General features: G+C 40.5%; 1 long non-coding RNA gene across 1 annotated transcript in view; it reads right to left on the reverse strand.

Moving 5' to 3' along the window:
• The window catches only part of LOC148146125 (uncharacterized), a 40,528-nt gene extending 19,145 nt beyond the window's left edge, over positions 1-21,383 (reverse strand). Inside the window, exons 1-2 of the long non-coding RNA XR_015760740.1 lie at positions 21,280-21,383; positions 3,502-3,718 (exon numbers count right to left, since the gene is read on the reverse strand). This is a non-coding gene — a long non-coding RNA (uncharacterized LOC148146125). The remainder of the gene's footprint in view (positions 1-3,501; positions 3,719-21,279) is intronic.
• Positions 21,384-25,731: the final 4,348 nt, after the last annotated feature.

A 25,731-nucleotide genomic window follows, 5' to 3' on the forward strand; every position in this document is an offset into this window, starting at 1 on the left:
GCTCATTTGGGAGTCAGTATAGATGTCAGTGGCTGAGTGGACTCCTGCTGTGATGTCATCCTGTTGCTGTCCCCTAAACAGATTTTGAAAACAAATTCAAACTTTTGAGAGGGAATTGGATGACCATTCAAAAGGAAAATTACTCGTGGGGCCATATGGAAAAAAGCAGGAAAGTGATACCTATCATGTTCATCATGTTAAAAACATTCCAATTACTACTACCATGACTCACTTTCTAAGTTAATTGAGAAAAATGCACAGAGAAAATAACAATGAAAATGTTGAGATGGATTGAAATCATTGCTGCAAATATTCATCATGAAATAAAAGTTTAATAGACAAATTTTATTTAAAATCCTTGCCCCTTTCACACTTGATAAGGAGCCACATTGCCTGCCAATTGGTTGCGATGTTTATTCCAGACGATCCTGGCTGTCAAACTTTCTGAAATGCCGAAACATGAGTTTAAGGACTTCAGAAGGCACTTTTTGCAGTTTTGCTTTGAAGGTCAAAGTGTCTCCACAACTAATTAGCTCTTGACTGAGTGGCAAAAGATAATTAAAATCAAATTTCTCCTCTGGCAATGTCAATTTGAATTTGGAAAATACCTATCTGAAACAGAAACAGTCCATACATCACATAATGAACAGTAGCAGATCCAATTAATGCTATTTAAGCAGGTTCTTCTAACTTAAGTGACAAGGTGGCAGCCATGGAAATAGTCAAAATGAAAATAATGATGAGGTTGGGTACTTTAACTTTCAACGTGGTCACCTGTGACCATATTGAACAACAGACCAGGTTCAATTCCTCCTCTTATTTTCCAACATTTTTGCTTTCTAAAACTTTTCTAAAATGCCTGACCTATGTGACTACTGTCTGTTGCAGTGAGCTGAGAATTGTTCACCAATGATCACTTGCCAGGGTTGTTTTGTATTAGCAATGTGGACAGTGACCCTGAGATGGGGTGAGAAGCTAAACCTAATATTATTGCGTAGCTATAAACCACAAATACAGCAGTAAAGAATGTAACACATCATGATATGAAATACTTTTTCCAGTAGTAATGCCATTTCTGGGCTTTGGAGTCATTCATTAATTCCACATGACCTAGTCCCTTTTATTATCTTGCATTGAAATTGTTAGAGCTATTCTTAGACATGTTTTGAGTTAAAATGTGCGAACTTTGCTATTGGCAATAATGAGCTTGCAAATGTTTCTTATTAGATAGGTTAGGCTGCTTTGTGAAAATGTGGAGCTCATAGCAGCAGGAAAATCAGACCCCTATGTCAACTGCAGCAGACAGAAACAGCAGGTGTGACTTCCTGTTTGAACAAAGATATAGCTAATGACTTCTGTATCAAATGAAAGGATCAAATCCAAGAGGAAATGCAGAATTCATCAATGACACCCAAACATGGATTGAATCTTACTGGCTAAGTGCCAGTTATATTGAGTTCTTTTTGCAAGGACTTTTCAAGTGTGAGACCTGCTGAGTCTTCCCACTGTATATTACAAAACTTGCATTTACCTACAGCATTCCTCTCCTTCAATTCTAGCTCCATCTTACAATTTACCATTCCCAGAACAGTTCAAAACTGCCAGGATATTCTGGAATGTTCTGACATCTTTAGAGGGCCCTTTGTTCACCCAGAGATTAGTCTAGGACCAATTCTTGACATTTGGCCTGGACATGGTAAACAAGGTGAATTTGCTACCTCCTTTTGTGGGCAGGAGCTCAGAGGAGCTGCTAGACAGGCTGGTGCAGATGGCAGCTCTCCTCTCCCCACCATGACCAGCAGAGGAGACCAGCCTGGTCTGAGGTTGCCACCCAGTGTCAGCTACCTGGAGGAATTCATGGCAATGTAGGAAGAAGGTCAATGGCCTCCTCCACTCAGTCAACATAAGTACCACCACCTTCTCTCTGCTACTGAATTCACTTCTCACTAAGGCTCATCCTCTATCACTATCGCTATTGACTGCACCATCTTCACCACTCATTCTCACCCACTCCAAGCCCTGACACCACGGACCCAGTACGTACCCTCACATGGGACACCTTATGACCTGCACTAATTGTAACCGATGCCACATATTTTTGTTTCCTTTAATGTCTGCCTCTCTCTCATTCCATGAGAAAACAGCCCATACTAGGGCAATAGATGTCAAGATGGTCAGTGTGCCACTTGATATTTGACTCCTCCTCAGTCTGCGTCCAAGCTCCTGGACTGATATCAAAGACTGTCCTTGACTTTCTGTGCCAGGACCCTGAGTGAGGGCTATCTCTGTTGTTTTGGCTGAAGACTGCTGACACCATGATAATTTACCTGGCTTTGTGACTGTGGTATAGCACTCAGTAATACAGCGATATTATGAGCCTGGTAACTCTGGCTAAGGGGGTAAAATACATAAAACACCAAGGCAAGGCAGTGATGTTGTGAGCAGCCAAGCAAAGCCAGAGTGAGTAAACACTATGACAGTAAGCGAACAGGTTGGAGATGCAGATAGATCCAGTCCATGGACCTGGTGTGTGTCGTTGAGTGGGCGGTGTCCAGGCTGTAGTGTTACAATGATATTTGCCAGTGCAGGTGGAAGTACAGCAGAGAAGTGCAGAAGCAACATATAAATGGATTCAGAGATGTTCCATGAGGGATCTCAGAGGCTGGCACATTGAGATGCCAATTGTCTGTGGAGACAACAGATTGTGGATTGAGATGCAGTGCCCAGTGTCCAACGTGATGCTGCTTCAGGGTAATTGGTGAGTTGAATTCACCAAGTATCCAATTTGAATTCCATGACCAGAACTTTTGACGTCTTACCTTGTTTGGCACTTTTAGTAAGATATGGAGCTGAATATTAATGAGGTAATTTGTGGTATTAAAGTGTGTTTAGTAATCCCTCTTGGATTGGTAATTCACCAGTGCCTAGTTAGAAACTCACATTGCTGCTCAGCAGCTGCATTAAGAATGCACCGGGTTGTTCCCAATGTCGAGACAGACCTCACTGGACGGTTGTGTGATTCTGCTACAAATCTCACCATAGCTTACATCGCTAAGGCCTCTATAATATCTCTCCCTGTGTTTCTGCATCTACATTCTCAGCAGAATCAACTAGAACAAGGTAGACTTCCTGGCATGGTGGCTAGCACTGCTGCCTCACAGTACCAGGGACCTGGGTTTGATTCCAGCCCTGGCGACTGTCTATGTGGAGTTTGCACATTCACTCTGCGCCTGGGTGCTCTGGTTTCCTCCCATATTCCAAAGATGTGCAGGTTTGGTGAATTGGCCATGCTCAATTGTCCATCGTGTTCAGGGATGTGTACATTAGTTCCATTAGTCAGGGCTAATTGTAGAGTAATAGGGGAGGGGAATGGCTTTGGGTGGGTTACTCTCGGAGGGTCGGTGTGGACTTGTTGGGCCGAAGGGCCTGTTTCCACATTGTAGGGGTTCTTCTTGGATTAAAAAGAGCATATTTTAGATGTTTCATGTGTATTCTACTTACATTTCACTGTGTTTTGGTGGATTTTAGACAATCCAATCTCTGACTTGGCCCCCTTCCAGAAGGTTGTCTTTCATTCTCAAGGAACTCTGAGCACAAAAGAAATGGATCATCTTCTGCGATATATTGCTGTTTCCGATGATTCTGTTTCGGATTTCCTCATGTCCGGCTTTAGTCCATCCGTAGTTTGTTTTCCTTTGAAAGGGATTGCTTCGGATTACTAAAAAAAGTTCAAGGTTTGTTGAGAAAAGGTTTAATATTGCTCATTATCTTTTGTGTCTCATAATGTTGATTGACTCATAATCTTTTCATCCTATATACATCGGCACAAAACAAAGTTCAACGCTAAATTTATGGTCCCATAGCCTCAGCCACACTTGTTTCCTTTCTCAAACAAAAATATAAATTGCTGGAAAAGCTCAGCAGGTCTGGCTGCATCTGTGAAGAGAAATCAGAATTAATGTTTCAAGTCCAGTGACTCTTCCTCAGAACTGATGGGAGCTAGAAAAATGTTGGTTTATATGCAGAAGACAGTGTGGGGGAAGGGGTTAGGAGTAAACGATAGATGGGGATAGAGCCCAATGAGAGAGAAGAACAGTTGGACAGACAAAAAAGTGGATGATGATCTGGCTAGGAGGGTGAATAGCTGTTAATGGAGACCGTTAATGGCTAACAATAGGTCATGTGTAATGGCAGACTATATGATAACAAGGCCTGGTGTATGTGGTAGGGGGCTATGATATGTGGGAGCTTAGGCCATAAAATTATTGAATTTGATAGTAAGGCTGGGGGGTGCTGCAGAGTCTCCAAATGGAAAATGAGGTGATGTTCTTTCAGCTGGTGCTGAGCTTCACTAGAGCACTACAGCGAGCCTGAGACAGCGATATTAACCACAGAACAGGGTGGTGTTAAAGTGGCAGGCAACTGGAAGCTCGGTCTTTTTTTGCCGGCAGAATGTAATGTTTTACAAAGCGGTCACCCAGTCAACATTTGATTTCCCAAAGTAGAGGTGACCACATTGTGAGCAGCGAATGTAGTAGACTAAATTGTGTGAAGTGCAGGTAAAGTGCGGCTTCATGTGGAAGGTATATTTGGGCTCTTGGACAATGAAAGAGGCAGGAGGCAAATGGGCAGGCGTTACACCTTTGCCAGTTGCAAGGTAAGATACCATGGGGCTCTGAAGGGGTGTTAGGAGAGAAGCAAGAGTGGAACAGGGTGCCTCAGAGGGAACGGTTCCTGCGGAAGGTAGACAAGGGAGGGAGGGTAGTGACATCTTGCTGGAGGTGGCGGAAATGGCGGCTGATGATCTTCTGCATGTGGATGCTGGTGGAATAGTAGGTAAGGACAAGGGGAACCCTATTGCTATCCCTGAGCTTCCAGCTGCTTGCCATTTTAACGCATCACCCTGTTTCTGGTCAACATCTCTGATTCAGGTTTGCTCCAGTGAAGCTCAGCACAAGCTGGAAGATCAACACCTCATTTTCCGCTTGGAGACCCTGCAGCCTCTAGGTCTCAATATCGAGTTCAATAATTTTGGGGCCTGAACTCTCCTATATCCTAGCCCCTACCCCACACACCAAGCTTTGTTATCACATAGTCTGCCATCATGCACTATCTATTGTTAGCCACTAACAGTCTCCATTAACCACAGATCTTCCAGCTTTTAGCTTGTTTCCTTTCTGTTTTGTAAGAGGCAACAACGCTTTTTTTTATTCTGTCAAGCAGAAAAATATGTTTTCAAACTTTCTCCTTGTGCTCAATGTATCTTTTTGTTCTGCTACATATTAATTTCAGCAGCTTATCCTTTGAAAACTCCTGTTTGTAAATAGGCATGTTGCAATAAGAAATACAGGAACTTTACTTCAACATCTGGTATTGAACTAGCGTTGGTAGAATGTTGACAGGGCAACATGAATCAGTGTATATTCTCCAAATAAATACAGAGGCACATAGCATTCTTAGGTCACATATCATTAATGATAAATTATCAACAAAGCAATGAATTGTTTTTCTTCTTTTCCATAATTACATCCAATAGTAATGTGTATAAACAACACAATCTACTGAAAGTAGTAAAAGGCACCAAACTACAAGTCCAATAACATAAACATGAATGTGCTTACTTCTATCACTAGCAATATTTGGATACTATTCCAGCTTACATTTTCAGATATCATATGAGATGAAAATTTGTGTGCAGATTATTTTCCCCATTTTGCCTTGCACTTGGTTCAATTCCTCCTAGTTATTTATACTATATGTACAGTTGTTCTTTAAGAGGCTTTTCTCATTTATTTGACTCTTCAACGCTGTAAGAGCACTTTCCAGCATTGCAACCTGATGGAAACCTTGCCATCTGAAATGAGATATTGGGAATCTGGGCATGCTCTGCTCATGGTTTTGTAATTATTTACACAAAATCTCAAAAAGCCATTTGGGACTATGCTCTAATTTCTGTTACTTGCTTCTATTTGGCCAAGTAGACGTTACAAGTTCAAAATGGAGATATCACTTGCAACCTCTGACCTAAAGCTGCCTCTTGTTGCTCGGCCACTGGAGACATTAGAGCTGAGTGAGGGTGACAAACAGAGAAGTATTCCATGTCCATTTGACCGAAAATCGTCAGTGCAGAACTTAATCACTGTGTGCATATTTTAACGATATTAAAGATGAACTGAGAGGTCAGCTTGATTCTATTGGTAGCACTCTCACTCCAACTGAGAAAGTTATGGACTTGAGTCACACTCCAGGACTTGATACTCTAATAAAGCACTCAGTGAATATGGTGCTTGGAATGAGATGTGAAACTGAAGTTCTGACTGCCAGGTTACTGGTTTCGGTCAATATTAAAACTCCAAATACATGGTTAGGAAAATGGCATTTCGAAAGTATATTGGAACATATTAACATATTAGCATATTAGAGAAAACCAGATGGTGCACCATGAGCAAAGCACAACTCAGGGATCAAAGCAAGTGTCTTTCTGGTCTCAATGATGCAGTTACGCAAAAAGTTGATGCAGAGAGTTACGAGAATATGGAACTTGATCCACCTGGAATAATTGAGGATAGCAGCATAGACAGAAATCAGTATCATAGTAATACACCTTTTCAAGAGGAATAGTTTTTAAAAAGGGTAAAGTTTATATTTTACAATTCATATTTGTGTGGAACTGTCTGCATGAACCACAGGGTCGTCATTGTCTGGAATTGTTTGTATTCCTGGGAATATTGTTTCATAATTTTCAGATAAATGAAGTTTGAACAAGAATAACTAACAAACTTTACTACATGACTATAATTAAACGTAATGTGAACTTCACTTAAGAAAATGTTTCCATTAACTAAGCATTTTTAAAGCCATGCAATTTTGCAAGGAAGCCCTCTATCTTTGAGAAGTAAAGAACTATTTGACTCTTCTGATTGCTAAAATCATACAATTTCAACTTGTTCTGCATAACCTGTGCTCATTTCACTGCAAAAGGCAGCTGTAACAGCAGATCATGTTTTTGTGAATTAAACATAGCTCAGAAATGGGATATAGCGTGGCTCTGGACTGAAATGTACTCTTTCACTGTTGCAGTGTGTTAGATAAAACAACATTGGCCACCATCTATGGAGCAGATGAACTGGTTGCCAGAATGCGCTGAGTAGCAACAGGACTGTTACATATTCTTGACCTGCAAACAAGTTTAGTGTGTCTGAGACCAACTTAATTTTTTCCAAATTAGGATTGTTCTGTGTGCATCCCAGATCCTTTCCTCATATCAGGTGAAAAACTTACAGTAAAGTTAGATGAAGGAGGTTGAGCTGGAGAGTGGAATGACTGTTGTGTGTCTGGCTATCAGATATAGTGGGAAGAGCAATTGTGTCACGTACTTACACAAAGCAAAAAGCTATTTGGTTCCTTGAGTCGATTCTACCATTCAGTTGGGTCATGGCTGATCTATGAGCTAATTCCATCTATCCATTTCTGATCCATATCACTTTAGTTAAAAAAAAACTGGCACTGAGCGCCAATTGTTTCATCTGCAGTTCTGCTAACCAGAGTTGGGTAAAGTTTAATGGTTAGCAAGACAGGTACAGCAAGACAGATGCTTTCTTTCTTCCTTTTTGTGCAGCATCTTCTTTAAGGACTTGCACAACAAAACTTTCACACTGCCTGGCCAAGGAAATCTACGACTTGGAATTTCATCATTGACCGCTAAGCAGTGGAAGCCTTTTCTGAAAGAGTTGACGCAAAGTTCTGTGGGAGCTCTCAGAATACGGTGGGTGTTCTGGATTGCAAACTGGGCGTTGGGGTAGTCAGAGATGCTGTAAAACCTGCCGACCTTATTTTGCTTGTGCCTGGCTGTGATGATAAAGTTGGTGAATTCCTCCTGCAATGTTCATCAGTGACCTGAGGAAAAAATGACTGGACAGCAACCAGGGCTAATGTAAACACATCACAAGTTTGAAGAGCCATAAAAATTGTGTGTGTTTGTCACGTGCATAGCCAAAGGCAGAGTAATGTAAGCAGGTGGTTGTGATGCAGTAGGCAGCCTATCTGCCTGATTCAGTGAGATGGTCTCATTATTTCCACAGCTCCTCAGTAAGGTTCTTGTATGACCTGAGCTATCTAAAACTTCAATGGGAGAACTTCATGATGGCATACATCATTCTGCGAGATTCTCCTGTGTTTTATCCCAATGATCCTCCTCTATTGCTTCATGTTAACAGCATACACAGTATGCAGGGAGACAATAATGCATCAGCTCCTGGGAATCCTTCACTGTGCTTGCAGAGTGGGAGGCACAACAAAATGTCATCAGAAGAGAGTTCAGGCCTATCTAGTGTACTGTGAAAAACTGTTTCTCAGTGGCAAAAAAAAAATGACATCCCTTCAGCTTCAGAAATTCTACATGGCTCTGCTGATCCTGGCAACAGCTGTGACTCAGCCCATGTTATGGAAGTGTGCATTATAAGTGTTAAGGCACAATATTTGGATCCACAATGTTTTTGTGCCTTTACAGCACAGATTTAAGTGAAACATGTTAGACCTAGTGGATGGGAAGTACTGAAGCAACACAGGTCAAGTGAATTAAAGGTGAAAAAACAACAATGAGAAAATACAGCTTCCGCTATCGGTGGTTGTCTCTTCAATTGCCTCAGCCTCAAACTCTCCCGCCACTTCACTACTTCACTTTTGTGCTTTAACACTCTGCTTAAAACCCATCAGTTTGACCAAGCTATTGTGTCCCTGACTGACTATGTAGCTCATTGTCATGCCTAGTTTCATAATCTTTCTATGCAGCACCCTGGATCACTTCATTTACATTGAAGGCTCTATTTAAATTGGAATTACGGTTATTCTTGCTGTCTATTACTAGTGAATCTGTAGAAATACACAACTTCTGCCACATGCTGTTAAAAGTGTAGAGATGTTGAATATAACCTCTGAGCATTTCAAAGCAATTTGCCAGATTTTTAAAGTAATTATTCATCTTTTTCCAGTTAGTGAGTTGACGCACTTTACACCAAAATGTATATTTATAACTTATTTGGTCACAAGATGAAATGACTTGTGCAACACATGTTAGTAAGTTATTTTTGGTTTTATCTTTCCAAACTCTTTTGTTTAGTCCTGTGGATTTATTGAAGGATCTTCAATCTCAAACACTGTAGAACTGAAGGCAATGCAAAATTTTCCTCAATTTTCCTCAGATCTGATAGAATAAAGACACACAATTTGAAGGCAGCTGTCCTCATTTGTGATCAGATATTCTGGGTTTAGTTTAGTTCCATTTACTGGTGAATGCAGTGGTAGTTGCTGCTAAACAAGAAATGTGCTTTTATGTTTAAAGAATAATGTAGTTATTGTGCCAATAGTTCCTTCAATTTGTAAAGGTTAATGCAATGTTACTGAATGAATTATTACTCTTAGGTCTAAATCATAATGAGGAACAGACTCCATTACTAAGACTCTGTATTTTATTCTTGATTTACCCCACCTCACAGAGCAAAGGCACTTAGAGTTGTTCCATGACCAAAATACATCATGAATGTAATACCTGACCAGTAGATTATTGAATTTTCCTGAATTAGTAATCATTATAAAGACAGGTAAGCACATGCTATAATAGTCCCCTGCAAACTTTCTATAGTGGGAATTGTTTTATGAAGCAAACCAGACAGATAACAGCATTTTTTAGACTAAACATACCACGAAACAATAATAACACAAATATGAGAGGATAACAAGTGCAGTAACTTCAAATGATGCCATAAAGCATGCAAGCTGAAAATGTGTTGCTGGAAAAGCGCAGCAGGTCAGGCAGCAGCCAAGGAGCTGGAGAATCGACGTTTCGGGCATGAGCCCTTCTTCAGGAATCATCTGATCTCCAGCATCTGCAGTCCTCACTTTCTCCATAAAGCATGTAAGGTTCATTTGAGTGATTTAGAAATGTGAAAGCAAGATTTTCTACAATAAATTACACCAATTTAGTCATTCATTTTCCATTTGTTCACTTAAACGAGGAGATAATTTTGTTCAGGCTTTACCTGTAACCAACACCTTGATGGTTATTAACAACTTGAGACATTCCATTCTATTGATACTGACTCATTCTCTGCTTCAGGATTAGAAGTTGTGCTGTCATCCCACAAGGTTGTTGAGACTTATTTTCCTGTTAATGCATTTGGGATTATTAAACATTCAACTACAAAATAAGGTGTGGACGTCAATATACCTCTATTATACTGTAATTGTTTAAGCATTTAGACAAAATTTAATAACATTTTAACTATAAACCAGAATCAAAATTGGGAGCTGGCTTTGGAAAATAGAGTAATAGAGTAATGTAGTCCACTGATCAATTCTCCATCAATGTTTTAATTTTGAAATACGTTTTTGCTGCAGCTTGTTCCTGGAGCAGAGTCATCAAAGGCTTCCCTTCTATAGATTCTGGAGAGCTGTTACAGAATAGAGGAGTTGGCGACATTGTGGTCATATCGTGGGACGAGTAATCCATGGTTTGGGATGGCCAACAAATGCTGGCATTACCAGCAAAACACAGATTCCATCAATGAATTCACAGAAAAAGTTGTGGTGTCTGCAATGTGGAGAAATGGTCACAAAATGGAGACTATGTAAGAATATAATTTCTGTCCTTTTCTATATTTTCTATTCAACCTGTTCAGAGATGTTATTGCTCACTTCTGGAGTAGTTGTATCTTCTGGCCAAGAGGTGCGGACACTACCATTGCACCTTAAGAGCCCTCTACCATACAGAGACCATTTCAAGGCAAAGCCCACTTCACTCCAGAGAGGGCATGTACCCATAATCCCTAGTTTAGGAGTTAGTGCTTTATCCATTAGGCCACTGGGGCCCATTCATTTCTATGTTCCAGAAATGTTTTGCACACGCAGTTGACAGCTTTCTTTCCCCTACACCAAATCACCTGTTTTATTTCTGTTCATTTATGTCCCCCATTTCTTCCCTTACTCATTGGCTGTGACTTTCTTAAGGGGCTGGCATTCAATTCTCATTAATGAGACACAACCATGCACCTTTCTCTTTGTCCCCCCTCCAGTATTGTAAAGAAACCTCAAAATGATTTGAATGCTCTTTTTGAGTGCAGCTGTATTGACATTAATGATTGGAAGGAGCTCCGTTCCCATTGTTCAGAATAGCAGTTACCTGTGAATCAATTTTTTATCAGGATTTGAGCCACAGCAATTTAATGATGAGGCACAGCAGGTAGCAGAGAAAGAACAAAGAAAACCAAATTCTGCATTCCAGATTCCACTAACTCATGGGACATTCTTCCCCATGTGCTGAAAGATCTGCTGGTTGAGATCTGATCAGCTATCCGAAGACTATTCTCACTATTTCTTTCCTCACGCACTGTCATCACCCCCAAACCCCGACACCACTAACCCTCCATGCCCTTGGTGCTGCCTACTGACTCGCTTGGGACACCTCTCGACTTTCATTTCCCTTAATATCTTCCCCTCTCCAATTCCATGAGACAAGCAGCCTACAATGGGGGTGGAAAGAGTCAAGGCACATGGTACACCTTGCTCCTCACCGTTTATCTCAAAAGCATCCTGGCTGACAGCCCTAATCCACTTCATGTACCTTCACCCTTGAACCCCACCCCTCCCCAAGGACAAAACTCTCCTGCTCCTCACCTTCCACCCCACCAACATCCATATACACCGCATCATCCTCTACCACTTTCGTCAACTACAAACAGATCCAACCACTAGAGTTAAATTTCCCTCCCCACCCCTATCAACATTCTGGAGAGACCATTCCCTCTGCAACTTCCTCATCAGATTCACGCTCTCCACCAGCCCACACCCCACTCCCCACTCTCAACATGTTCCCCTGCCACTGCAGGAAGTGCGCCCACACCTCCCTCTCACCTCCGTCCAAGGGACCAAAGGATCTTTCCACATCCGACAGAAATTTACCTGTACCTCTGCCAATGTCATCTACTGTATCTGTTACACCCGGTGTGGTCTCTTCTACATTGGGGAACTGGACGCCGACTTGCGGATCATTTCAGAGAACATCTCTAGGATAGCTGCACCAACCATCCCCCCTGCCCTGTGGCTGAACACTTCAATTCCCCCACCCACTCTGCCAAGGGAATGCAGCTCCTGGGCCTCCTCCATCCCAAATCCTCACCACCTGACGTCTGGATGAAGAATGCCTCATCTTCTGCCACACGGGATCAATGTGGATTTCCTCATTACCCCTCCCCCATATTATCCCAGTCTCAAGCCTCCAACTCGGCACCGCCTTCATGACCTGTCCATTGTCATTCCCCTCTATCCGCTCCACCCTCCTCTCCGACTTATCACCTTCTTCCCCACCTTCATCTACCTAACGCATTCCCAGCTACTTTCCCCCAAGCCTCAACTCCCTCACATTTATGTCTCAGCTCCCCTGGCCCACAAGCCTCATTCCTGATGAAGGGTTTATGCCCAAAATATCGATTCCCCTGCTCCTCGGATGCTGCCTGACCAGCTGTGCTTTTCCAGCATGCTACCCTCGACTCTGATTTCCAACATTGGCAGTCCTCACTTTCTCCTGACAGCCGGAATTGACTGATTGCCATTTTGAAGCCCCTGGACTGGTATCGAAGTCTGCCTTGATTTCCTGCGCTGGCACTTCATGACGGAAAGCAATTCCCCCTTGACTTGACTGACAACCGTTAAGCATCTTGGCTACTTGTCTGCACTCAACAGCAGAGCATGACAGAAGTCACTTACAGCCAATCTTGATGTCCATGACTGGCACAGTGGCTCTGTGGTTAACACTGCTGCCTCACAGTATCAGGGACCCAGGTTCGGGCAACTGTCTGTGTGGAATTTGTACATTCTCCCCGTATCCGCATAGATTTCCTTTGGGTGTTCCGGTTTCCTCCCACAAGCCAAAGATGTGCAGGTTAGGTGAATTGGCCATGCTAAATTACCCATCGTGTTTAGGGATGTGTAGGTCAGGTGCATTAGTTAGGGTAAATGTAGAGTAATGTGGAATGGGTTTAGGTGGGGGGAGGGTTGGTGTGGACTTGTTGGGCTGAAGGACCTGTTTCCACTCTGTAGGGAATCTATGGGGCAGATGTGACTGGTGCCTATGAAGCATGCATTGAGATATTTGGCTGAAAGGAAGGGATCCCTGATTAAGAGATCACGCTTGGGTAAATGGAGGAAGTGGTGCTGTTGGCCACTGTCTCCACTCATTACCAACCCCATTCACCCCTTCTACCTTAACCACACAGACCCCTCATAACAGCACCACACGTGTGGCCAGGGATACAGGAATAATCCTAGGCTTTGGGCGAGTTTATTTTTTAATTCATTCATGGAATGTGACTTCATTGGCCAGGCCATTCTTTATTACCAACCCTAATTGCTCAGAGTACAGTTGAGAAACAATTCCATTGGTGAGGGTCTGAAGTCACATGTAGGCCAGACTGGTTAAGGATGGCAGATTTCCTTCCCTAAAGTACATTAGTGAACCAGACTCTTAATCCCAATTGTTTTTTACTGTATACAAATTCCACCATCTTTATGGTGGGATTTGAAGTTGGGTCCCTTAAACTTTACCTGGGTCTCTGGATTAATAGTCTCATGATGATATTACTAAGCATCACCTCCACTCCCACAGGCTCTGCCATTTCATGGAACCATTAATCTCTGATTGGCTGAATTGTGCCCTCATGTCCTTATCCCTCGGGATGAACAGCAGCTGGCATGTCAAATGCATGGGTAGCACATGTGTCAACATTCACAAAAAGACTAAGTGACATTGGGCTGTCCAAAACACAAGAGGACAACTTTCTCAACTTCATGCTGCCCATGCTATTTCTGTTATGCAGCTGATACTACACATTTTTGGTCTACCAGTGAAGGTTGAAAACACTCTTTAACCAATTGCAGGTGGGATTTCAAAGTTAATTCCAATTTAAGGTACATTCCAAATGCTCATCTCAAAAAGCCATTTACTCATCAATCAGTGGAAACATTGTCAGGTCATTATGAGTTTGAACGCATACTCTGAGACAATCATCTGTTGTTATCAGCCTACACTTTTGAGGATAAAATTCAAAATGAGCCAGACCACAGAAGTGCACTGCTGAGCTGGGAATGACTCATGGAGATCCTGCCTGCAGTCTGAGACAAATTATCCGAGTCATAATTGAGCATTAGACTTGGAGATCTAAATAATATTCTGTGGTTTTCAAAATATTCTTTGGAAGAAAAACCAGTAATGAAATAATTTTAACTGTAAAAATATTTGTGGTTAGAACCTGCAGCGATGAAGAAGCAAGATCATATTGTTAAAAAAAAATCCCCAGGCAACCAGCTATTAGAATGTCCACACCTTTCAATAATATATTTTGACTTAAAATAAAATATGATTGAGAAGAGTGTCAATGGTCATTTTTATGTTGTCACTATTATTTAACTGAATGAAATGTTAGGCTGACACTTTTCCTAAGTCAATGTTATGTTCTGTTTATGACAAGAAGTTTTTGGTCGTAAGAATTTTAGCAGACAGCAGTTTAAGAATGCATTTAACAGATAACAGTGATTGGTACTCAGAGCAAAAATGACACTATCTGCCCACTTGGCATTGTAAAACAATCTTGCAATGTGTTGTAAATCACTCGGAGTCATAGTTGCCATGGTAACGTGCACTTTTAAATGTGCATGGTCTAATTTAGAAAAATGATGCTTGAGGCTCTAACATTCCTTCCATCATATGACAGGCCAGGAATCTCTCCTGTCTTACCACCTGCTTATCGGTATGTGTTGGAAAGGTGATAATCAAGCTGTTCAATCATGTTATGAATGTTGCACTCTTGACCATCAAATTCTGGGTGGAGGGGTGTCTCAAACCTGGTGTTTCTAGCTTAGGGACTAAGGTGCTTTAGTGATTGTAACAAAGTCAGCTAAACGTACATTATAGAACAGGGTTTCCCTGATTGGGGCTGCTAATCTGGTCCAATCGGGCAGTCCCGGCTGAAAGCTAAGAACAGGGGTGTCAGACATCCTGCTCATTATTAGACCTGGCTCTGAGTGAGTCACATGCACATGTAAATAAAAGGTTTACTATGCATGTGTAAATAAAGGGTAACTTGGTGATAGGATACCGGCCTCTGGAGTTATTTCAGTGGCAACGAGAGAAAAAGATACTCTCCTGAAGAAATTTGATCGCAATAGTCACCTTTGATATGGGAGAAGCATTTCTGACATCATGTCATTATTTGGGAAGCTCATTTGATCTTACTGTCAAAGACTGTGCCCAGTATGGGGAAAGAATATGTTATTATTTCCAGGCAAATGACATTGGAGCAGATGTAAAGCAATGAGCACTTCTCCTTGTGGACCCACAGCTTTATTGATATTAAGAGCCTAACGTTTGGCAATAGGAGTTCACGGATTTGGTTAAGGAATATTACGATCCCAAGCTTCCTCTAATTCTGAGACTCTACTACTTTTACTCAACATTCGACAAAAATGGGAATTTGTGTTGGGATTTTTGATGAAGTTAAGACGACCGGCAGAGGCGTGTGATTTTGGTTTAACTCTTAACAAGATGCTGAGAAGCCATTTGGTATGTGAGATTAATGATGTCACCATGTAAAAGCACCTACTAGCTAAAGCCAACTGGACTTCAAACTGGCACCACAATTTGGCTTCATCATTTTTAAAAATGTGGCAATTGGAGTACATGGTTGCAGGTTATGCTGATGTCAGTGGACACCTTCCCCAGTCTGACTGAGCTTGGAGGACACCACCTGAGCAAAGGTAATTGTGTAATCTCCCTCAGAGATATCCTGAACAGAAGGACTCTAGGTTAGCCCACAGCAACATTCTAAAACAAAGCTAAGCTTCAGTGAAATAGTTTTTATTTTCTTCAGGATCTGGGTTGGCCAGCCATTGTTGCTGCTGCCATCCAGGTGAGTGCGCTGCTCTTCATAAGATGACATCCAGGTGAGTGCGTACACCCTGGAAAACCCACTTACATCTGGTTAACTGTTTTAACTTAACTAAGCAATTCAATTGCTTAACAACATCCAAATCACAGCCAATCAAAATAAATATCTGGGTCAATGGTCATCTGGTTTTGATAGAGGTTGATACTGATGTGGCCATTTCAGTGATCGCAGAACAAGTCTTTAACAAAATTCATTCTGGACTCTTATCCTTACGTTTGTGTAAGATCTTGGCGCTGAAAACCTAGGAACATCTGGATAACAAGGATACTTATGTCAGTCTCCTACTTATTGACTATAGATCTCCTTTCAACACCATAATTCCAAACAAACTAATCCCTAAACTCTGAGACTGAGGTCTTGGCTCCCCACTCTGTAACTGGATCCTTAACTTCCTGACCCATAGACCACAATCAATAAGAATAGGTGACAACATCTCCTCAACCTCCTCAATACCGGTGTCCTGCAAGGTTGTGTCCTCAGCCCTTTACTGTAGTCCTGATACACTCACGATTGTAAAGCTAAATTTTGCCCCAACTCCGTTTACAGGTTTGCTGACGACACTACCGCTGTAGGCAGATCTCAAACAATGGTGAGACAGAGTACAGGAAATTGAGTGCTTAGCAGCATGGTGTAAAGATAACAGTCTCTCTAACAATGTTAGCAAAATGTAGGAGATGGCCATTGACTTCAGGAAGTGGAGTGGAGAGTGTGCCCCTATTTGCATGATTCGTGCTGAGGTAGAGATGGGATGGTCGAGAGTATCAAGTTTCTGGAAGTGATGATCACCAACAATCTGGCCTGGTCCACCCATGTTGACACAATGGTCAAAAAAGTACAATAATGTCTTTACTTCCTTAGGAGGCTAAGGAAATTCAGCATGTCCACAAGGTCTCTTGCCAATTTTTATGGATGTACCATAGAAAGCATCCTATCTGAAGGCATCACAGCATGGTTTGGCAACTGCTCTTCCCAAGACCGCAAGAAATTACAAAGAGTTGTGAACACAGCTCAGTCCATCACACAAAACAGCCTTCCATCCATTGACTCCATCTATACTTCTCGCTGTCTTGGGAAAGCAACTAATGTAATCAAAGACCCCTCTCACCCACATACTCTCTTCCACCCTCTTCTGCTGGGCAGAAGATATAAAAGTTTGTAAATACATACGACTAGATCCAAGAACAGCTTTTCCCCCGCTGTTGTTAGACTTTTGAATGGACCTCTCAAACTTTAAATTCAATGTTGATCTCACTCTCTGCACCTTCTCTTCAGCTGTAAGATTGAATTCCTCACTTTGTTCTATTACCCAAGATCTTTGTGTGCTATGATCTGCCTATACTGCATGCGAAACAAATTTTTTCACTGTACTTAGGTACATATGACAATAATAAATCAAATCAAATCTCTACAGGGAACCTATACAGATTACTGGTGCAACTTCAATTCTGGTTTCATATGAGAAACAGCTGACTCAGTTGCCACTGATTGTAGTAAAAGGCTTGGGCTCAAGCCTGATGGGGCAAAATTGGTTAAGAAAGATGCAGCTAGATTGGTTCAACATTTTGCGATTACAAAATAGCTGCAGAGTGAAGTCCTAATTACATACCTGGCAACCTTCCATGTTGACCAGGAAGCAATTCTATCAATTATTTCAGAAACTATCTACTATCACAAGATTGCCATTAAATAACCCACATTACATTAGTCTCTTCGATTACGTTAGGGTTAATTTTCAATAGTTTTGCTTTCTCACTGAGATAATTCTCAATGAATCTACACATTAAGTTTCTACACCACCACAATTACGACCACTGATGAGTTCATTCTGCACAGCTAATATTCATCACCACTCAAACTAGCAGAGAATGGAACAAATTAAGGAAAAGACTCATCAATCTTAGATTAAGAGACAACAGCTGCCCATTCCAGCTGACATTTTCAAAGTCTCCAAAGACCCTCCTGTGGGTCCAACTAAATTTATTCCAGCCATCCCATGGCCTGCACACATTATCAGACACAACATTAGTGAGGCAGCTTCAGCTTCAGACAGCAGGGTGTCACATTACACAGTCTCAAACTAAACTACTCAGCATCTACAGTGATAATTACTACCATGGAAACTGATTTTAAAAAGGGTATTGATCTTTGAAAGAGAGCTCTTTTATTTGTGTAGTGCCTCTCATGACCTCAGGATTGCCTCAAAGTGCATTTAAACTAATAATAGACAAACACCTGTGCATGTATAAAGTATGGACTTGATTAGGTTTTGAAGATATATCAAAATAATCAGAGAGATTTGAATTTTGGCATTGCCCTTCCCTTACATCTTATGAGCATTGGTCCATTAAATGGGCTCATATTACATACTATGTCTTCTAATAAATCAAGAAATCTAGTCAGATTGCTTCTGTACAGTCTCTAGTTCATTGAGATGATAAACAAGAACTGAAAGATTAATATGGAACCTAGATTCTCCCACAACGGAGAATGGTCAATTCCAACTTTTTTAATGTTTTCATAGTCTAACCTGAATGACTTTGGTGTAAGTTATTATTTGTCAAATTATTGCATCCAATACAAGCCTTTTAGGGATAGTTCTGAAATAGTTCACATGGTAATTATTTTCACAGGATTTTACATAATTTCTACAATGCATGATCTAAATTTCAATCTTCCTTAGCATTCAAAAACAGGCAACATAAATAGCTCAGAGCTCAGTTGTACAAACATTGAAATATGAATTAGGAGCAGAAGTTGGTCATTTAGCCCGTCATTCCTGGTCCACCATTCAATAGGATTACGAATGATCTGTTTGTGTTCTGAATTCCCCATTCCCATTTACCCTGACAAACTTTGGTTTCCTGACCGAACACAAATCTACCATCACTGACTCCAAAATATTCAATGACCCTTCTGAGGCAGGTTACACAACACTCTGAGAGAAAAAAAATCTCAACAGCTCTGTCATGAAAGGGTGACCCTATACTTAAAATGGTGATCCCGAGTTCTGAGCTCAACCACAAGAGGAAGTATCCTTTCTATGTCCACCATGTCAAGACTGATCAGAATCTTGCTTCTTTTAACTGAGTCATACAACAACATCTAAACCCCAGTGAAAACAAGCTCAGACTGTCCAACCTTTCCTCATAAGACAATTTGCTCATTCCTGATATCAATCCAGAAAACCTCTTTTAAACTGCTCCAACACATTTATATCCATCCAAAACTGCACATTGTATTCAACATGTGGTCTCACCGATGCCTTAACTGAAACAAAATATCCTTACTTTTCTGTTCAATTGCTCTCCTAATCAAGAATAGAATTCCATTGACCATCTTAATTACTTGCTGTACTTGAATATTAATGTTTTATGACTCATGCACCGGAGCACCAAGATCCCTCTGCACCTTGGAATTCTGCAATTATTCCCTGTTTAAGTGACAGTCTGTTTTTTAATTCCTCCTGCTAAAGACAGCATCTTCATATTTTTTCAACGTATATTTCATCTGCTAGATATTTGCCCACTCATTTAACCGATTTATATCAGTCTGCAAACTTGTTATGTCCTCTTTACACGTAGTTTCTTACCTATCATTCTGTCAACTGTTAGTTACAATGCTTTTGCTCCCCTCATCCAAGTTGCTGAGATGTGGGACCCCGTTCACATAGCCAGCCAATCAAAAGAAAAGATCAATTTATACAAATGCTCTGTTTTCTGCCAGCCAAACAACTTTCTATCCATGTTAATATGTTACCCATTACAATATAAGCTCTTTGTTAACACAAACCTTTTATGTGACAATTTATCAAATGCCTTTTGGAAATCCTAGTATACCAGCAAGCTCTCTTTTATCTGTCGTGTTCAAATAACTCCACTAAATTGGTTAAAAAGATTTCCCTTTTACAAAACTCTTCTTGACTATCTTGATTTCTTTTTAAACTGTGTAGCTATAACCTCTGTAATGATCAATTCTAACACCATCCCCATGGCAGATGTCAAGCTAACTGGTCTAGTTTACTATTTTCTCCCTTATCTCTTCTTGAATGGAAGGGTTATGCTTACATCATTACTTTCAAAGTAAAGAACAATTAAAATCTCTTAATAATACCATTTTATTTCTATCAGTTGCTCAATTTGCAAAATGTTTTTGGTTTCAGAATTTTACATCTAGTTCAGATTTCTTAGCCTGCAGCTCTTTTTATTTAGTGCTAGTTTGTTTAGATCTTGACTTCATTCAACAGGTTAAAACTCGGTGGTAGCAAATTGCCAGGCTGTTTTACATCAGCTCTGAAACTTTAATTGGACTGACTTCAATTAAAATCAGCATTCAGAGAGATATAAAATATGCTGACAATTGGCTAGCACTCATTTCATGTAAAACTCTGATTTATTCCATTGTCACAAAGACTTCCTTAAGCCAGAAAAATGAGATGGTCATTTTCACTGCTCTTTGATATCTAGATACCGGTATTTGCAATTGAGAATCAATGGCTTCAAGCACCTGGGCAAAAATGTGTGAAATTTAAGATTCACCTCAGTGATGAATAAATTATACTTCCAACTGAGATGAGGAAACCAATCGTAAAATGTTAATCCATCTTCTCATGATGAACACAGTAGGCATTTCAGAATAAAAAATCTTTACCAAAAGTAAAAACAAAATACTCTGATTGTTGGAGATCTGTAACAATGGCAAGTCTGGCAGCATCGGTAGAGAGAGAAACACGGTTCTTCAAAGAAGAATTGTACTAACTTGAAATGATAATTCTGTTTCTCTCTGTACAGATGCTTCCAGAACTGCTGGGATTTTCCCAGCACATTTTACCTTTACTCAGAAGTTGCTTAGTATCTGAAATCTGACACTACACAGAATAATTGAGGTGACTAGAATTAATGCATTTAAGCAGACATTGCTAAATGTGGGAGAGAAAAAAAAAGGGAGATGTTGATGGGATTAGATGAAAGAAAGAGGGAGGCTTCATGTGATTTATACAGTCTGCTTTGGTCCCATTGGGAAATGTGGATTGCTTTTGTCCTGATAATATTGAATTGCACTATGTAATGTCCTTCTGTTGCAGGAGTTTTTCTTTTAATTTTAGGCATCATTTTGGGATAATACGCTATGGAGCTAAAGGGAAAAATAGAGCAATTCCAGGTTTAGCTAATTTGAATCAAGCCACTGTTATGGACTAGGCCAGACGACTCAAAACATTCTTGAGCAGGCAACCCTCCATAACTTTTGTTTTGGCAATTTGTTTTGACAAGTGTAGAGTAAAAATTACCTGGAGTAAGCTAGCTATGTTGACTGAAGAAGGGCTCATGCCTGAAACGTCGATTCTCCTGCTCCTTGGATGCTGCCTGACCTGCTGCGCTTTTCCAGCAACACATTTTCAGCTCTGATCTCCAGCATCTGCAGTCTTCACTTTCTTCTAGCTATGTTGACTGCCAGGTTTTAAAACAGACAGAAATTTACTTAAAAAATTACACCTTGAAACATAAAGAACAGAATAAAGAACCCCTATAGAACTCAGTCTATCCAAAGTAGACTTAATTATGCTGTTCTGAGTATACAATACAGTACCAATAAGAAAGCCCCCTTAAGAAAAACTGTTAAAAAATGGAACAGATGCTTACAGGTTGAAGTTAGAATGGGAGAAAGAGAGAGAGCCTGTTTCCACACAGCTGAATTCCTAACTAGTTCTGGACTGAACTGCTCAGCTAGAGAGCTGACCACTCCCATTCCGTTATACAGGTCACTTCTAAAACATGACCACTTTGGCCTGAAGTTTCATCTGTACCAAACTAATTTAATCGGAGCCTGGCCACTCTGAAAAGAATCGAGGACACAATATCCTTGAGAAAAGGAACAGCTTTTAGGAAAAAAGGGACCAGCTTTGTGACACCATCAAGCAAGAGAGGAAAAGTGTTGCAATGAATAAGTTAAAACAGTTTTATTCTTCAAAGCTGTGTGACTGAATCTTTCCCTAGGTGCAACATGTTTATAGGTGCATTCATAGTCTGCCAGGATACAGTTCTGGTTTTGGAATGGAATCGCTCGCAGGTTGCCGAAGCTTGAAGGAGAGATCAGTGTTCAACATGCAGTCCAAAGCTCATAGACAACAACCCAAATGTTCAGCAGAACATGAGTTTTGTTTCAATTATGAAATATTGATTTGAGATCAATGCACAAAAGTTATTAGAACAAAATTATTCCATGTCAGAAATCCAGCCATGAATTTAATAATGCAAACAAGTGTTTCTAAAATTGAAGAACTGTCTCCTGCCACATTAGGCCTAGGCTTATAGAAAAATGTAACTTATTCTGTCGCTGATTAAGATTTTGCCTTCGGAAGGGTATCTTTATCTGATGTGACAAGACTAACATTAGGCATCTGATCATAACAAACTAGTATTTTGAATGGATATGCATTTGTTTGATGGCCAAAACCTTTCGCACTTGCTGTCTGAACAGGAGTTCTGCTGGGGCTGATAATCCCTTCTCCACTTATGTTGCGCAAAAATACACAATGCCATATGAAAATTTTGATTTGTTGCTCAACACTTAATAATCATTGATTTGACATTATGCCACACATTCTACTAGGTCAGAAGTCACAAGATTGGTGACGTGTGACTTCTGACGTTGTCCACCCCAGTCCAACACTGGTACATCCACTTCATGCATTCTACTAGACTGTGAGAGCAAGGGTAACCAGATGATAGAGCATAGAACAGTACAGCTTAGAAACAGGCTCTTCAGCCCACCATGTCTGTGCTGACCATGATGTCATTCCAAACTAATCCCATCTATCTGCATATCCCGTCTATCCCGTCTATTCTCTCTATTCCCTGTCTGTTCATGTGTCTGTCTTAACTAACATTGCTACCTTATCTGCTTCAACCACCTTCCCCAGTAACAGTTCCAGGTGTCTATCACCTGTTGCGTAAAAAAACTTTGCTCTCACTTCTTCCTTAGACTTCTTCCCCTCTCAACTTAAATCTAGAAGCCTTAAACTCTCTAGAATTTGATGTTCCACCCTGGGAAAAACCTCAGACTATCCACCCTACTGTGCCCCTCATAGTTGCAAATATTTCTATTGGGTCACCCCTCAGCCTCTGATGCTCTAATGAAAACAATCCAACCTTGTCCAACCTCTCCCTATCGCTATACACTCCAATTGAGGCAACATCCTGGTAAAGCTCTTCTGCACCCTCTCCAAAGCCTCCAAATCCTTCCTATCTTGTGGCAACCAGAACTGAACACAATAGGTCAATTGTAGCCTAACTAAAGTTTTATACCAGTGCAAATGACTTGCCAATGTTTATACATTGAACGATGAAGGCCAGCATGCTGTAGGCTTTCTTTGCAACCTTATCGCTTCATGTTGCCACTTTCAAGGAGCTGTGAATATGCCCTCAAAATCCCTCTGTATATCAGTGCTCCTAAATGTACTGTTATTTACTGTAATGATCCTACCATTGTGTTCCAAAGTCATCAAACAATGAGAAAGTTGAAGAAGTAATCTTTAAAGTGAATATATTCTTTCCCATACTGTCAGGCCATGCCTAAATAATGATGTTCTGCAACTCGTGCAGTTGCACTATTTCAGAAATTGCTAACTGCAACTGAATTGAATTGAACTGAATTGAATTGAATCGAATTGAATTGAATTGAAATGAATTTATTGTCACATGTACCGAGGCACAGTGAAAAGCTTTGTCTTATGAACAATGCAAGCAGATCACAGAATTAAGTAGCGTAGATAAGTAAATATTAGGTAAACAGCAGCAAAAACAAAAACACAGGTACAGGCAAATCTTAGGAGCTTGTGAGACCATTTAATATTCTAACAACAGCAGGGTAGAAGCTTCAAAACTGGCTGGTGCATGTGTTCAGGCTTCTGTACCTTCTCCCTGATGGTAGAGGTTGTAGAAAAGCATTGCCAGAGTGGGATGGATCATTGAGAATGCTGGCAGCCTGTTCACACTGACACTGACTACAGTGTAACAGGTCCACTTTAGGAATGTCTTCAACTTCAACTGAATAATTTGTCTCACATGTGTTCTGTTCTACCACAGTGGAACAAGGTGATGTGGTTCGAATCTCATTGCTTATGACTATACCAACATCTATGCACACTGTTAGTGCTGCCACTGCTAGCCCATTTGTATCTGCCAAGTAGAAAAGTTCTGGTTGCCAAGGTAAGCCTATGTATTGGCATTGCATTGTGATTCTGCGAATGCTTGGAATTGGTGATCTGTGCTACACTGTGAGATAGTCTCTCATAAAGTATCATGAAGAACCATTTGATTAAGCACATATTTTTCAGTGTAGGTCACAGTAATATATTGACACTAGCTTCTATGTCAATTATAACTTTAAAAGTGTGTTATCCTCCCTTTTCAGGACATACGATAATAATGATTGTAAGAGCTTCTGATGACCTCATAGTATCCATATGATGTGTGTGGTTCTCAATCTGAAAGCCTTGATCATCTTGAAAAATTTTTCTTTTGCTTGGATTACTCTGAACCTTATTAATACACTTGTGCTTGTACAACTTCTTAACACTTTTCCTGTAGCCAATATTTTGGGTTTAAGCTGTGATGTTGGTAATATGTGTTTTGTTTTAGGATCTGGCTTGCTTTTTGAAATCAGATTTCCTGCACATGCATGCCCGATGTTCCTTGGTGCCAAATGTATTGTGAAGATGAAGAAAAGCTGCACAGTTCTTGGATAGGTGCAATAAACTGCATCTGTTACAAATCTTATGTTTTGGCATGTTTTGCTGACTGTTGTGGAGATCGAATAAAGACCTTGACACTGTAGAGAGTCAAATTCAAGTGATTTATTTAATGTTTATGGGACAGTTAAACCTCCAGTCAGCCCCTGCTGAGCTCTCTATACTCATTGTCTCCAAACAGTGATGGATACAATTATATAGACTGACTCAGTCCATCGGATAGCTTGTTACAGTTACTCAGCGTATTATGGTTGGACATATAGGGTTCATGTATGCTCCAGGTGGACTTGAAACGTATTTCTTCAGTTTTACTGTTCTGGAACACACTGTTCTAACTTTTGAGTGATTGTTTAATCTTATTGAGCTGTTATCTCATGATGCACCCTGCCCTGTGTGGGTGACTGCATTCAGTTGTTTACAACAACATTTATACCCTGTGTACATGCATAGTTCCTGACAGGTTATTATCTCTGGTGGCTGTTACTATGTGCTTTTGGACTCACACTGACTCTCTATTGCCCTGATCCTAGACTGTTCAGTGTGACCCACTCACTTGATGTGCAAGTAGAACTGCAAGTGTTGTTTAAAAGTTGTACTTCAAAACAAAATAGGTTCTTAAGTATATTTTTAGTCTGTATTTTCCTTTTGGAGAGCTTTTGTAGGTATGTTGTCAGAAGCATTTAACTGCTGTTTATTTTAAAATTGGAATCATTGGCATTTTGGCCTTTGTAAGTGCTTTCTAACTTGAAAGAACATAGATTTTAAACAGAAAGAAAGGAGTTTTATCTTTTAGTGGCTGAATGCCTACTTGGATTCTCAATAACTGATGCTGCTGATTGCTCAAATTCTTTGAAGTCCAGGGCTGTTGATTGTTTGATTTTCAATTAGATTTCCAAATATCTGCTACTGAGTTCTTAGTTTTTATGTTTACAGACGACAACTGGTATGTATGGTTTGCCTCCATTTTTACCTGATGCAGTAATGCTTATG

Source organism: Chiloscyllium plagiosum, unplaced genomic scaffold (assembly GCF_037043375.1).
Source record: "Chiloscyllium plagiosum isolate Xiang-an unplaced genomic scaffold, Cpla_swu_hap1 HiC_scaffold_21, whole genome shotgun sequence".
NCBI classification, from domain to species: domain Eukaryota; kingdom Metazoa; phylum Chordata; class Chondrichthyes; order Orectolobiformes; family Hemiscylliidae; genus Chiloscyllium; species Chiloscyllium plagiosum.